Raw genomic sequence first — 9,512 nt, 5'->3', positions numbered from 1 at the left:
CGATGGGGTCGGTGCGATTTTCCTAAGAATCCATTGCCCGGTACTCGTTCCGGTCCATCCGACCGGAGATGCGGTAAAAATAAAAAAGGGGGGTGCAACACGAGGACTTCCCAGGAGGTCACCCATCCTAGTACTACTCTCGCCCAAGCACGCTTAACTGCGGAGTTCTGATGGGATCCGGTGCATTAGTGCTGGTATGATCGCACCCATCATGCTACCAGCGAAAAACTAATATAATCCTATTACGACCTAGCCGCACCCTGCCTATCCCATGCCAACTGGCGATCTGATTGATAGCGATGGGGTCGGTGCGATTTTCCTAAGAATCCATTGCCCGGTTGTCGTTCCGGTCCATCCGACCGGAGATGCGGTAAAAATAAAAAGGGGGGGTGCAACACGAGGACTTCCCAGGAGGTCACCCATCCTAGTACTACTCTCGCCCAAGCACGCTTAACTGCGGAGTTCTGATGGGATCCGGTGCATTAGTGCTGGTATGATCGCACCCATCATGCTACCAGCGAAAAACTAATATAATCCTATTACGACCTAGCCGCACCCTGCCTATCTCATGCCAACCGGCGATCTGACCGATACCCATTGCTACGCGATGGGGTCGGTGCGATTTTCCTAAAAATCCATTCCCTGGTTCTCGTTCCGGTCCATCCGACCAGAGATGCGGTAAAAATTAAAAGGGGGGGTGCAACACGAGGACTTCCCAGGAGGTCACCCATCCTAGTACTACTCTCGCCCAAGCACGCTTAACTGCGGAGTTCTGATGGGATCCGGTGCATTAGTGCTGGTATGATCGCACCCATCATGCTACCAGCGAAAAACTAATATAATCCTATTACGACCTAGCCGCACCCTGCCTATCCCATGCCAACTGGCGATCTGATTGATAGCGATGGGGTCGGTGCGATTTTCCTAAGAATCCATTGCCCGGTTGTCGTTCCGGTCCATCCGACCGGAGATGCGGTAAAAATAAAAAGGGGGGGTGCAACACGAGGACTTCCCAGGAGGTCACCCATCCTAGTACTACTCTCGCCCAAGCACGCTTAACTGCGGAGTTCTGATTGGATCCGGCGCATTAGTGCTGGTATGATCGCACCCATCATGCTACCAGCGAAAAACTAATATAATCCTATTACGACCTAGCCGCACCATGCCTATCCCATGCCAACCGGCGATCTGATCGATACCCATTGCTACGCGATGGGGTCGGTGCGATTTTCTTAAGAATCCATTGCCCGGTTGTCGTTCCGGTCCATCCGACCGGAGATGCGGTAAAAATAAAAAGGGGGGGTGCAACACGAGGACTTCCCAGGAGGTCACCCATCCTAGTACTACTCTCTCCCAAGCACGCTTAACTGCGGAGTTCTGATGGGATCCGGTGCATTAGTGCTGGTATGATCGCACCCATCATGCTACCAGCGAAAAACTAATATAATCCTATTACGACCTAGCCGCACCATGCCTATCCCATGCCAACCGGCGATCTGATCGATACCCATTGCTACGCGATGGGGTCGGTGCGATTTTCCTAAGAATCCATTGCCCGGTTGTCGTTCCGGTCCATCCGACCGGAGATGCGGTAAAAATAAAAAGGGGGGGTGCAACACGAGGACTTCCCAGGAGGTCACCCATCCTAGTACTACTCTCGCCCAAGCACGCTTAACTGCGGAGTTCTGATGGGATCCGGTGCATTAGTGCTGGTATGATCGCACCCATCATGCTACCAGCGAAAAACTAATATAATCCTATTACGACCTAGCCGCACCCTGCCTATCCCATGCCAACCGGCGATCTGATCGATACCCATTGCTACGCGATGGGGTCGGTGCGATTTTCCTAAGAATCCATTGCCCGGTACTCGTTCCGGTCCATCCGACCGGAGATGCGGTAAAAATAAAAAAGGGGGGTGCAACACGAGGACTTCCCAGGAGGTCACCCATCCTAGTACTACTCTCGCCCAAGCACGCTTAACTGCGGAGTTCTGATGGGATCCGGTGCATTAGTGCTGGTATGATCGCACCCATCATGCTACCAGCGAAAAACTAATATAATCCTATTACGACCTAGCCGCACCCTGCCTATCCCATGCCAACTGGCGATCTGATTGATAGCGATGGGGTCGGTGCGATTTTCCTAAGAATCCATTGCCCGGTTGTCGTTCCGGTCCATCCGACCGGAGATGCGGTAAAAATAAAAAGGGGGGGTGCAACACGAGGACTTCCCAGGAGGTCACCCATCCTAGTACTACTCTCGCCCAAGCACGCTTAACTGCGGAGTTCTGATGGGATCCGGTGCATTAGTGCTGGTATGATCGCACCCATCATGCTACCAGCGAAAAACTAATATAATCCTATTACGACCTAGCCGCACCCTGCCTATCTCATGCCAACCGGCGATCTGACCGATACCCATTGCTACGCGATGGGGTCGGTGCGATTTTCCTAAAAATCCATTCCCTGGTTCTCGTTCCGGTCCATCCGACCAGAGATGCGGTAAAAATTAAAAGGGGGGGTGCAACACGAGGACTTCCCAGGAGGTCACCCATCCTAGTACTACTCTCGCCCAAGCACGCTTAACTGCGGAGTTCTGATGGGATCCGGTGCATTAGTGCTGGTATGATCGCACCCATCATGCTACCAGCGAAAAACTAATATAATCCTATTACGACCTAGCCGCACCCTGCCTATCCCATGCCAACTGGCGATCTGATTGATAGCGATGGGGTCGGTGCGATTTTCCTAAGAATCCATTGCCCGGTTGTCGTTCCGGTCCATCCGACCGGAGATGCGGTAAAAATAAAAAGGGGGGGTGCAACACGAGGACTTCCCAGGAGGTCACCCATCCTAGTACTACTCTCGCCCAAGCACGCTTAACTGCGGAGTTCTGATTGGATCCGGCGCATTAGTGCTGGTATGATCGCACCCATCATGCTACCAGCGAAAAACTAATATAATCCTATTACGACCTAGCCGCACCATGCCTATCCCATGCCAACCGGCGATCTGATCGATACCCATTGCTACGCGATGGGGTCGGTGCGATTTTCTTAAGAATCCATTGCCCGGTTGTCGTTCCGGTCCATCCGACCGGAGATGCGGTAAAAATAAAAAGGGGGGGTGCAACACGAGGACTTCCCAGGAGGTCACCCATCCTAGTACTACTCTCTCCCAAGCACGCTTAACTGCGGAGTTCTGATGGGATCCGGTGCATTAGTGCTGGTATGATCGCACCCATCATGCTACCAGCGAAAAACTAATATAATCCTATTACGACCTAGCCGCACCATGCCTATCCCATGCCAACCGGCGATCTGATCGATACCCATTGCTACGCGATGGGGTCGGTGCGATTTTCCTAAGAATCCATTGCCCGGTTGTCGTTCCGGTCCATCCGACCGGAGATGCGGTAAAAATAAAAAGGGGGGGTGCAACACGAGGACTTCCCAGGAGGTCACCCATCCTAGTACTACTCTCGCCCAAGCACGCTTAACTGCGGAGTTCTGATGGGATCCGGTGCATTAGTGCTGGTATGATCGCACCCATCATGCTACCAGCGAAAAACTAATATAATCCTATTACGACCTAGCCGCACCCTGCCTATCCCATGCCAACCGGCGATCTGATCGATACCCATTGCTACGCGATGGGGTCGGTGCGATTTTCCTAAGAATCCATTGCCCGGTACTCGTTCCGGTCCATCCGACCGGAGATGCGGTAAAAATAAAAAAGGGGGGTGCAACACGAGGACTTCCCAGGAGGTCACCCATCCTAGTACTACTCTCGCCCAAGCACGCTTAACTGCGGAGTTCTGATGGGATCCGGTGCATTAGTGCTGGTATGATCGCACCCATCATGCTACCAGCGAAAAACTAATATAATCCTATTACGACCTAGCCGCACCCTGCCTATCCCATGCCAACTGGCGATCTGATTGATAGCGATGGGGTCGGTGCGATTTTCCTAAGAATCCATTGCCCGGTTGTCGTTCCGGTCCATCCGACCGGAGATGCGGTAAAAATAAAAAGGGGGGGTGCAACACGAGGACTTCCCAGGAGGTCACCCATCCTAGTACTACTCTCGCCCAAGCACGCTTAACTGCGGAGTTCTGATGGGATCCGGTGCATTAGTGCTGGTATGATCGCACCCATCATGCTACCAGCGAAAAACTAATATAATCCTATTACGACCTAGCCGCACCCTGCCTATCTCATGCCAACCGGCGATCTGACCGATACCCATTGCTACGCGATGGGGTCGGTGCGATTTTCCTAAAAATCCATTCCCTGGTTCTCGTTCCGGTCCATCCGACCAGAGATGCGGTAAAAATTAAAAGGGGGGGTGCAACACGAGGACTTCCCAGGAGGTCACCCATCCTAGTACTACTCTCGCCCAAGCACGCTTAACTGCGGAGTTCTGATGGGATCCGGTGCATTAGTGCTGGTATGATCGCACCCATCATGCTACCAGCGAAAAACTAATATAATCCTATTACGACCTAGCCGCACCCTGCCTATCTCATGCCAACCGGCGATCTGACCGATACCCATTGCTACGCGATGGGGTCGGTGCGATTTTCCTAAAAATCCATTCCCTGGTTCTCGTTCCGGTCCATCCGACCAGAGATGCGGTAAAAATGAAAAGGGGGGGTGCAACACGAGGACTTCCCAGGAGGTCACCCATCCTAGTACTACTCTCGCCCAAGCACGCTTAACTGCGGAGTTCTGATGGGATCCGGTGCATTAGTGCTGGTATGATCGCACCCATCATGCTACCAGCGAAAAACTAATATAATCCTATTACGACCTAGCCGCACCCTGCCTATCCCATGCCAACCGGCGATCTGATCGATACCCATTGCTACGCGATGGGGTCGGTGCGATTTTCCTAAGAATCCATTGCCCGGTTGTCGTTCCGGTCCATCCGACCGGAGATGCGGTAAAAATAAAAAGGGGGGGTGCAACACGAGGACTTCCCAGGAGGTCACCCATCCTAGTACTACTCTCGCCCAAGCACGCTTAACTGCGGAGTTCTGATGGGATCCGGTGCATTAGTGCTGGTATGATCGCACCCGTCATGCTACCAGCGAAAAACTAATATAATCCTATTACGACCTAGCCGCACCATGCCTATCCCATGCCAACCGGCGATCTGATCGATACCCATTGCTACGCGATGGGGTCGGTGCGATTTTCCTAAGAATCCATTGCCCGGTACTCGTTCCGGTCCATCCGACCGGAGATGCGGTAAAAATAAAAACGGGGGGTGCAACACGAGGACTTCCCAGGAGGTCACCCATCCTAGTACTACTCTCGCCCAAGCACGCTTAACTGCGGAGTTCTGATGGGATCCGGTGCATTAGTGCTGGTATGATCGCACCCATCATGCTACCAGCGAAAAACTAATATAATCCTATTACGACCTAGCCGCACCCTGCCTATCCCATGCCAACTGGCGATCTGATTGATAGCGATGGGGTCGGTGCGATTTTCCTAAGAATCCATTGCCCGGTTGTCGTTCCGGTCCATCCGACCGGAGATGCGGTAAAAATAAAAAGGGGGGGTGCAACACGAGGACTTCCCAGGAGGTCACCCATCCTAGTACTACTCTCGCCCAAGCACGCTTAACTGCGGAGTTCTGATTGGATCCGGCGCATTAGTGCTGGTATGATCGCACCCATCATGCTACCAGCGAAAAACTAATATAATCCTATTACGACCTAGCCGCACCATGCCTATCCCATGCCAACCGGCGATCTGATCGATACCCATTGCTACGCGATGGGGTCGGTGCGATTTTCTTAAGAATCCATTGCCCGGTTGTCGTTCCGGTCCATCCGACCGGAGATGCGGTAAAAATAAAAAGGGGGGGTGCAACACGAGGACTTCCCAGGAGGTCACCCATCCTAGTACTACTCTCTCCCAAGCACGCTTAACTGCGGAGTTCTGATGGGATCCGGTGCATTAGTGCTGGTATGATCGCACCCATCATGCTACCAGCGAAAAACTAATATAATCCTATTACGACCTAGCCGCACCATGCCTATCCCATGCCAACCGGCGATCTGATCGATACCCATTGCTACGCGATGGGGTCGGTGCGATTTTCCTAAGAATCCATTGCCCGGTTGTCGTTCCGGTCCATCCGACCGGAGATGCGGTAAAAATAAAAAGGGGGGGTGCAACACGAGGACTTCCCAGGAGGTCACCCATCCTAGTACTACTCTCGCCCAAGCACGCTTAACTGCGGAGTTCTGATGGGATCCGGTGCATTAGTGCTGGTATGATCGCACCCATCATGCTACCAGCGAAAAACTAATATAATCCTATTACGACCTAGCCGCACCCTGCCTATCCCATGCCAACCGGCGATCTGATCGATACCCATTGCTACGCGATGGGGTCGGTGCGATTTTCCTAAGAATCCATTGCCCGGTACTCGTTCCGGTCCATCCGACCGGAGATGCGGTAAAAATAAAAAAGGGGGGTGCAACACGAGGACTTCCCAGGAGGTCACCCATCCTAGTACTACTCTCGCCCAAGCACGCTTAACTGCGGAGTTCTGATGGGATCCGGTGCATTAGTGCTGGTATGATCGCACCCATCATGCTACCAGCGAAAAACTAATATAATCCTATTACGACCTAGCCGCACCCTGCCTATCCCATGCCAACCGGCGATCTGATTGATAGCGATGGGGTCGGTGCGATTTTCCTAAGAATCCATTGCCCGGTTGTCGTTCCGGTCCATCCGACCGGAGATGCGGTAAAAATAAAAAGGGGGGGGTGCAACACGAGGACTTCCCAGGAGGTCACCCATCCTAGTACTACTCTCGCCCAAGCACGCTTAACTGCGGAGTTCTGATGGGATCCGGTGCATTAGTGCTGGTATGATCGCACCCATCATGCTACCAGCGAAAAACTAATATAATCCTATTACGACCTAGCCGCACCCTGCCTATCTCATGCCAACCGGCGATCTGACCGATACCCATTGCTACGCGATGGGGTCGGTGCGATTTTCCTAAAAATCCATTCCCTGGTTCTCGTTCCGGTCCATCCGACCAGAGATGCGGTAAAAATTAAAAGGGGGGGTGCAACACGAGGACTTCCCAGGAGGTCACCCATCCTAGTACTACTCTCGCCCAAGCACGCTTAACTGCGGAGTTCTGATGGGATCCGGTGCATTAGTGCTGGTATGATCGCACCCATCATGCTACCAGCGAAAAACTAATATAATCCTATTACGACCTAGCCGCACCCTGCCTATCTCATGCCAACCGGCGATCTGACCGATACCCATTGCTACGCGATGGGGTCGGTGCGATTTTCCTAAAAATCCATTCCCTGGTTCTCGTTCCGGTCCATCCGACCAGAGATGCGGTAAAAATGAAAAGGGGGGGTGCAACACGAGGACTTCCCAGGAGGTCACCCATCCTAGTACTACTCTCGCCCAAGCACGCTTAACTGCGGAGTTCTGATGGGATCCGGTGCATTAGTGCTGGTATGATCGCACCCATCATGCTACCAGCGAAAAACTAATATAATCCTATTACGACCTAGCCGCACCCTGCCTATCCCATGCCAACCGGCGATCTGATCGATACCCATTGCTACGCGATGGGGTCGGTGCGATTTTCCTAAGAATCCATTGCCCGGTTGTCGTTCCGGTCCATCCGACCGGAGATGCGGTAAAAATAAAAAGGGGGGGTGCAACACGAGGACTTCCCAGGAGGTCACCCATCCTAGTACTACTCTCGCCCAAGCACGCTTAACTGCGGAGTTCTGATGGGATCCGGTGCATTAGTGCTGGTATGATCGCACCCGTCATGCTACCAGCGAAAAACTAATATAATCCTATTACGACCTAGCCGCACCATGCCTATCCCATGCCAACCGGCGATCTGATCGATACCCATTGCTACGCGATGGGGTCGGTGCGATTTTCCTAAGAATCCATTGCCCGGTACTCGTTCCGGTCCATCCGACCGGAGATGCGGTAAAAATAAAAACGGGGGGTGCAACACGAGGACTTCCCAGGAGGTCACCCATCCTAGTACTACTCTCGCCCAAGCACGCTTAACTGCGGAGTTCTGATGGGATCCGGTGCATTAGTGCTGGTATGATCGCACCCATCATGCTACCAGCGAAAAACTAATATAATCCTATTACGACCTAGCCGCACCCTGCCTATCCCATGCCAACTGGCGATCTGATTGATAGCGATGGGGTCGGTGCGATTTTCCTAAGAATCCATTGCCCGGTTGTCGTTCCGGTCCATCCGACCGGAGATGCGGTAAAAATAAAAAGGGGGGGTGCAACACGAGGACTTCCCAGGAGGTCACCCATCCTAGTACTACTCTCGCCCAAGCACGCTTAACTGCGGAGTTCTGATTGGATCCGGCGCATTAGTGCTGGTATGATCGCACCCATCATGCTACCAGCGAAAAACTAATATAATCCTATTACGACCTAGCCGCACCATGCCTATCCCATGCCAACCGGCGATCTGATCGATACCCATTGCTACGCGATGGGGTCGGTGCGATTTTCTTAAGAATCCATTGCCCGGTTGTCGTTCCGGTCCATCCGACCGGAGATGCGGTAAAAATAAAAAGGGGGGGTGCAACACGAGGACTTCCCAGGAGGTCACCCATCCTAGTACTACTCTCTCCCAAGCACGCTTAACTGCGGAGTTCTGATGGGATCCGGTGCATTAGTGCTGGTATGATCGCACCCATCATGCTACCAGCGAAAAACTAATATAATCCTATTACGACCTAGCCGCACCATGCCTATCCCATGCCAACCGGCGATCTGATCGATACCCATTGCTACGCGATGGGGTCGGTGCGATTTTCCTAAGAATCCATTGCCCGGTTGTCGTTCCGGTCCATCCGACCGGAGATGCGGTAAAAATAAAAAGGGGGGGTGCAACACGAGGACTTCCCAGGAGGTCACCCATCCTAGTACTACTCTCGCCCAAGCACGCTTAACTGCGGAGTTCTGATGGGATCCGGTGCATTAGTGCTGGTATGATCGCACCCATCATGCTACCAGCGAAAAACTAATATAATCCTATTACGACCTAGCCGCACCCTGCCTATCCCATGCCAACCGGCGATCTGATCGATACCCATTGCTACGCGATGGGGTCGGTGCGATTTTCCTAAGAATCCATTGCCCGGTACTCGTTCCGGTCCATCCGACCGGAGATGCGGTAAAAATAAAAAAGGGGGGTGCAACACGAGGACTTCCCAGGAGGTCACCCATCCTAGTACTACTCTCGCCCAAGCACGCTTAACTGCGGAGTTCTGATGGGATCCGGTGCATTAGTGCTGGTATGATCGCACCCATCATGCTACCAGCGAAAAACTAATATAATCCTATTACGACCTAGCCGCACCCTGCCTATCCCATGCCAACTGGCGATCTGATTGATAGCGATGGGGTCGGTGCGATTTTCCTAAGAATCCATTGCCCGGTTGTCGTTCCGGTCCATCCGA

The 9,512-nt window shown here is 52.7% G+C and overlaps 31 non-coding genes across 31 annotated transcripts; all 31 read right to left on the bottom strand.

Moving 5' to 3' along the window:
* Window positions 1-89: 89 nt before the first annotated feature.
* LOC122283862 lies at window positions 90-208 on the bottom strand. Its single transcript, XR_006231248.1, has one exon. It is a non-coding gene; the product is annotated as a 5S ribosomal RNA (ribosomal RNA).
* A 178-nt stretch (window positions 209-386) lies between these two features.
* Window positions 387-505, bottom strand: LOC122283861. Its single transcript, XR_006231247.1, has one exon. It is a non-coding gene; the product is annotated as a 5S ribosomal RNA (ribosomal RNA).
* Window positions 506-694: 189 nt separating this feature from the next.
* LOC122283860 lies at window positions 695-813 on the bottom strand. The gene has a single exon (XR_006231246.1). It is a non-coding gene; the product is annotated as a 5S ribosomal RNA (ribosomal RNA).
* A 178-nt stretch (window positions 814-991) lies between these two features.
* On the bottom strand, window positions 992-1,110 carry LOC122288710. Its single transcript, XR_006235962.1, has one exon. It is a non-coding gene; the product is annotated as a 5S ribosomal RNA (ribosomal RNA).
* Window positions 1,111-1,299: 189 nt separating this feature from the next.
* Window positions 1,300-1,418, bottom strand: LOC122288628. Its single transcript, XR_006235883.1, has one exon. It is a non-coding gene; the product is annotated as a 5S ribosomal RNA (ribosomal RNA).
* A 189-nt stretch (window positions 1,419-1,607) lies between these two features.
* Window positions 1,608-1,726, bottom strand: LOC122283859. Its single transcript, XR_006231245.1, has one exon. It is a non-coding gene; the product is annotated as a 5S ribosomal RNA (ribosomal RNA).
* A 189-nt stretch (window positions 1,727-1,915) lies between these two features.
* LOC122283858 lies at window positions 1,916-2,034 on the bottom strand. Its single transcript, XR_006231244.1, has one exon. It is a non-coding gene; the product is annotated as a 5S ribosomal RNA (ribosomal RNA).
* A 178-nt stretch (window positions 2,035-2,212) lies between these two features.
* LOC122283856 lies at window positions 2,213-2,331 on the bottom strand. The gene has a single exon (XR_006231243.1). It is a non-coding gene; the product is annotated as a 5S ribosomal RNA (ribosomal RNA).
* Window positions 2,332-2,520: 189 nt separating this feature from the next.
* On the bottom strand, window positions 2,521-2,639 carry LOC122283854. The gene has a single exon (XR_006231241.1). It is a non-coding gene; the product is annotated as a 5S ribosomal RNA (ribosomal RNA).
* Window positions 2,640-2,817: 178 nt separating this feature from the next.
* LOC122288709 lies at window positions 2,818-2,936 on the bottom strand. The gene has a single exon (XR_006235961.1). It is a non-coding gene; the product is annotated as a 5S ribosomal RNA (ribosomal RNA).
* Window positions 2,937-3,125: 189 nt separating this feature from the next.
* Window positions 3,126-3,244, bottom strand: LOC122288627. Its single transcript, XR_006235882.1, has one exon. It is a non-coding gene; the product is annotated as a 5S ribosomal RNA (ribosomal RNA).
* A 189-nt stretch (window positions 3,245-3,433) lies between these two features.
* Window positions 3,434-3,552, bottom strand: LOC122283853. Its single transcript, XR_006231240.1, has one exon. It is a non-coding gene; the product is annotated as a 5S ribosomal RNA (ribosomal RNA).
* A 189-nt stretch (window positions 3,553-3,741) lies between these two features.
* On the bottom strand, window positions 3,742-3,860 carry LOC122283852. Its single transcript, XR_006231239.1, has one exon. It is a non-coding gene; the product is annotated as a 5S ribosomal RNA (ribosomal RNA).
* A 178-nt stretch (window positions 3,861-4,038) lies between these two features.
* LOC122283851 lies at window positions 4,039-4,157 on the bottom strand. The gene has a single exon (XR_006231238.1). It is a non-coding gene; the product is annotated as a 5S ribosomal RNA (ribosomal RNA).
* A 189-nt stretch (window positions 4,158-4,346) lies between these two features.
* Window positions 4,347-4,465, bottom strand: LOC122283850. The gene has a single exon (XR_006231237.1). It is a non-coding gene; the product is annotated as a 5S ribosomal RNA (ribosomal RNA).
* Window positions 4,466-4,654: 189 nt separating this feature from the next.
* On the bottom strand, window positions 4,655-4,773 carry LOC122283848. The gene has a single exon (XR_006231235.1). It is a non-coding gene; the product is annotated as a 5S ribosomal RNA (ribosomal RNA).
* Window positions 4,774-4,962: 189 nt separating this feature from the next.
* Window positions 4,963-5,081, bottom strand: LOC122283847. Its single transcript, XR_006231234.1, has one exon. It is a non-coding gene; the product is annotated as a 5S ribosomal RNA (ribosomal RNA).
* Window positions 5,082-5,270: 189 nt separating this feature from the next.
* LOC122283846 lies at window positions 5,271-5,389 on the bottom strand. Its single transcript, XR_006231233.1, has one exon. It is a non-coding gene; the product is annotated as a 5S ribosomal RNA (ribosomal RNA).
* A 178-nt stretch (window positions 5,390-5,567) lies between these two features.
* On the bottom strand, window positions 5,568-5,686 carry LOC122288708. The gene has a single exon (XR_006235960.1). It is a non-coding gene; the product is annotated as a 5S ribosomal RNA (ribosomal RNA).
* A 189-nt stretch (window positions 5,687-5,875) lies between these two features.
* On the bottom strand, window positions 5,876-5,994 carry LOC122288626. Its single transcript, XR_006235881.1, has one exon. It is a non-coding gene; the product is annotated as a 5S ribosomal RNA (ribosomal RNA).
* A 189-nt stretch (window positions 5,995-6,183) lies between these two features.
* LOC122283845 lies at window positions 6,184-6,302 on the bottom strand. Its single transcript, XR_006231232.1, has one exon. It is a non-coding gene; the product is annotated as a 5S ribosomal RNA (ribosomal RNA).
* Window positions 6,303-6,491: 189 nt separating this feature from the next.
* LOC122283844 lies at window positions 6,492-6,610 on the bottom strand. The gene has a single exon (XR_006231231.1). It is a non-coding gene; the product is annotated as a 5S ribosomal RNA (ribosomal RNA).
* Window positions 6,611-6,789: 179 nt separating this feature from the next.
* LOC122283842 lies at window positions 6,790-6,908 on the bottom strand. The gene has a single exon (XR_006231229.1). It is a non-coding gene; the product is annotated as a 5S ribosomal RNA (ribosomal RNA).
* Window positions 6,909-7,097: 189 nt separating this feature from the next.
* LOC122283840 lies at window positions 7,098-7,216 on the bottom strand. The gene has a single exon (XR_006231228.1). It is a non-coding gene; the product is annotated as a 5S ribosomal RNA (ribosomal RNA).
* Window positions 7,217-7,405: 189 nt separating this feature from the next.
* LOC122283839 lies at window positions 7,406-7,524 on the bottom strand. The gene has a single exon (XR_006231227.1). It is a non-coding gene; the product is annotated as a 5S ribosomal RNA (ribosomal RNA).
* Window positions 7,525-7,713: 189 nt separating this feature from the next.
* Window positions 7,714-7,832, bottom strand: LOC122283838. The gene has a single exon (XR_006231226.1). It is a non-coding gene; the product is annotated as a 5S ribosomal RNA (ribosomal RNA).
* A 189-nt stretch (window positions 7,833-8,021) lies between these two features.
* Window positions 8,022-8,140, bottom strand: LOC122283837. Its single transcript, XR_006231225.1, has one exon. It is a non-coding gene; the product is annotated as a 5S ribosomal RNA (ribosomal RNA).
* A 178-nt stretch (window positions 8,141-8,318) lies between these two features.
* LOC122288707 lies at window positions 8,319-8,437 on the bottom strand. The gene has a single exon (XR_006235959.1). It is a non-coding gene; the product is annotated as a 5S ribosomal RNA (ribosomal RNA).
* Window positions 8,438-8,626: 189 nt separating this feature from the next.
* Window positions 8,627-8,745, bottom strand: LOC122288625. The gene has a single exon (XR_006235880.1). It is a non-coding gene; the product is annotated as a 5S ribosomal RNA (ribosomal RNA).
* A 189-nt stretch (window positions 8,746-8,934) lies between these two features.
* Window positions 8,935-9,053, bottom strand: LOC122283836. The gene has a single exon (XR_006231224.1). It is a non-coding gene; the product is annotated as a 5S ribosomal RNA (ribosomal RNA).
* A 189-nt stretch (window positions 9,054-9,242) lies between these two features.
* On the bottom strand, window positions 9,243-9,361 carry LOC122283835. Its single transcript, XR_006231223.1, has one exon. It is a non-coding gene; the product is annotated as a 5S ribosomal RNA (ribosomal RNA).
* Between the last annotated feature and the right edge of the window lie 151 nt (window positions 9,362-9,512).

This window comes from Carya illinoinensis, chromosome 11, assembly GCF_018687715.1.
Source record: "Carya illinoinensis cultivar Pawnee chromosome 11, C.illinoinensisPawnee_v1, whole genome shotgun sequence".
NCBI classification, from domain to species: domain Eukaryota; kingdom Viridiplantae; phylum Streptophyta; class Magnoliopsida; order Fagales; family Juglandaceae; genus Carya; species Carya illinoinensis.
The sequence above is the reverse complement of the archived record's forward strand: the minus strand, read 5'-3'. Positions and strand labels throughout refer to the sequence as shown.